The 2500-nt window shown below is 47.1% G+C and overlaps 1 pseudogene; it reads right to left on the bottom strand.

Annotated features, from left to right (window-relative positions):
• The window catches only part of LOC147903148 (25S ribosomal RNA), a 1228-nt pseudogene extending 1205 nt beyond the window's left edge, over positions 1 to 23 (bottom strand).
• Between the last annotated feature and the right edge of the window lie 2477 nt (positions 24 to 2500).

Raw genomic sequence — 2500 nt, 5'->3', positions numbered from 1 at the left:
TCCCTTACGTACATTGTTCTATCGACCAGAGGCTGTTGACCTTGGAGACCTGATGCAGTTATGAGTACGACCGCGTGTGATCGGCAATCGCTCCTCCAGATTTTCACGGGTCGCCGGGGGTGCACCGGACACCGCGAGACGTGCGGTGCTTTACCACCCGCTGGACCCTATCTCCGGGTGATCCGATTTCAGGGTGGGCGGGCTGTTAAAAAGAAAAGAGAACTCTTCCCGGGACCCCGTCGGCATCTCCAGATTCGGTCACGTTACTGTCCACCACCACGTCCTGGTTCGGGAATATTGACCCGATTCCCTTTCGAAGCGCGGCGCAGTGCGCCCTTGACATAGGACTGCCCCATCTCTTAGGATCGACTAACCCATGTCCAATTGCTGTTCACATGGAACCTTTCTCCACTTCGGTCTTCAAAGTTCTCATTTGAATATTTGCTACTACCACCAAGATGTTCACTGGGGGCCGTTTCACTCGGGCTCATCGAGGCCTCGCACTTGCCCCGATGGCCGGGGTATAGGTCACACACTTCAGTGCCATCCATTTTCGGGGCTAGTTGATTCGGCAAGTGAGTTGTTACACACTCCTTAGCGGATTTCGAGTTCCATGACCACCGTCCTGCTGTCTTAATCAATCAACACCCTTTGTGGGATCTAGGTTAGCGCGCAGTTCGGCACCGTAACCCGGCTTTCGGTTCATCTCGCATCGCTAGTTCTGCTTACCAAAAATGGCCCACTTGGAGCCCCCATTCTGCACTGGGGTTCAACGGAGCAACCTCGGCCACTTACCTATTTAGGGTTTGAGAATAGGTCGAGGGTGTTACACCCCCCGATGCCTCTAATCATTCGCTTTACTCGATAAAACTGTGCAATGAGCTCCGGTTATCCTGAGGGAAACTTCAGAGGGAATCGGCTACTAGATGGTTAATCTCAAGGTCCAATTCATCATTGTGATGCACATTGAAAGATATCAGGGAAATGTCTTGCTTTATTGGGGTTTTCTAGTTTAGAGGAGTCATATACGGAATTGAAGTAGAAGACTATCTAGTGCAATAAGAAGCACAAGAGGCATAGTGTTATGAATAGATGGAAGGGAGTCATGGCTGCTCATTGGCTTTGTCTTACTTACTCTTATGGGCTTTTGAACATCTCTTAAGTGTGTTCCTCATATTAGAACATCATTCATGAGGTCTTCTTGTTTTTATTTAAATTTTGGTTTTGTATTATGGGTTTTATATTAGAAAAAGCAAGTAAGACTATCCTGAGCATACGTTGATGCTTTGAAAAACGTTTCGTCCATTACGCTCTTATATATTTGTTTTCATTATTGTGACAAGTCATGATTCATTTTGAGTTCTTTTTTTTTTAATTTGCAAAGGTGTATGCCTTTATTTATGATAAGAAAGATTGTGTTCCTTCACATTGTGATTTTCCCATTGTGTCTTGCTCTCAGGATGAAAATTTGAAGTCAATGTATTGATAAAATTTTCTCCATATGTAAAGGTTTTTAGAGCTAAGAATGTTGGAAATTGTGGTCCACCAACCATTCGATCATTGATTCCGTCGAAATGCTATAGATATTTATGACGCCGCAAATATCTACCCCCCTCTATTCGGATGGAAGTATCCGAGGGCGTTGTAAAGGGGAGATGAGGCTCGGGCAAAGGGGAGATGTGTGAAAAGTGGGGCGTTGTAAAGGGGAGATGAGGCTCGGGCAAAGGGGAGATGTGCGAAAAGAGGAGATGAGGCTGGGCAAAGGCGAGATGTGTGGAAAGAGGAGATGAGGCTCCGGCAAAGGGGAGATGTGTGAAAAGAGGAGATGAGGCTCGGGCAAAGGGGAGATGTGTGAAAAGAGGGACGAAGGAGAGATGTGTGAAAAGCAAAAAGAGGGGAGACGAGGCTCGAGATGTGTGAAAAGAGGGACGAAGGAGAGATGTGTGAAAAGAAAAAAGAGGGGAGACAAGGCTCGAGCAAAAAGAGGGGAGACGAGGCTCGGGCTACGGCGAAGGCAAAGGCAAAGTTTATTAATAATTATATTTATATTACCGAGTAGGGGCAAGCAGGATTAGAGCTCATGACCTCTTAGCTCAGACAAAAGGATCGCCTAGACCGTGGAACCATGAGCTGTACTAGCGACTGAAATTTTGTGGACTTTTGCTATTTCTACTAATCCACAAAGCCTGAGTGAACAAGACATAAGTGAATAGGGCATACAGTGTATTCCCTCACGCATCTGCGCTTTCCCACCATTGCAGGCACTCTCTAGCCAGGCAACCTGCAGCCCGCCTCCGCCTCCGCCTCAAGCTTCCTTCAGCACTCTTTCTCATCCTCTAGAAGTTCCTCTTTTCGTAACCTGCCCCAGCCCTCTTTCTCCCCTCTTTTCGTTCCCATCCTCTCGAAGTTCCTCTCCCTTCATTGCCTGCAGATTACGGGAGGGCGAATGCATTAGGCGAAGCTAGGATTGGGTAAGCATCGATTGTTTAAGCATTGTGGA

This window comes from Dipteris shenzhenensis, chromosome 4 (genome assembly GCF_047967505.1).
Source record: "Dipteris shenzhenensis isolate YYH24624 ecotype China chromosome 4, Dip_SZ_1.0, whole genome shotgun sequence".
Lineage (NCBI taxonomy): Eukaryota > Viridiplantae > Streptophyta > Polypodiopsida > Gleicheniales > Dipteridaceae > Dipteris > Dipteris shenzhenensis.
This window is presented reverse-complemented; position numbering and strand designations above follow the sequence as displayed.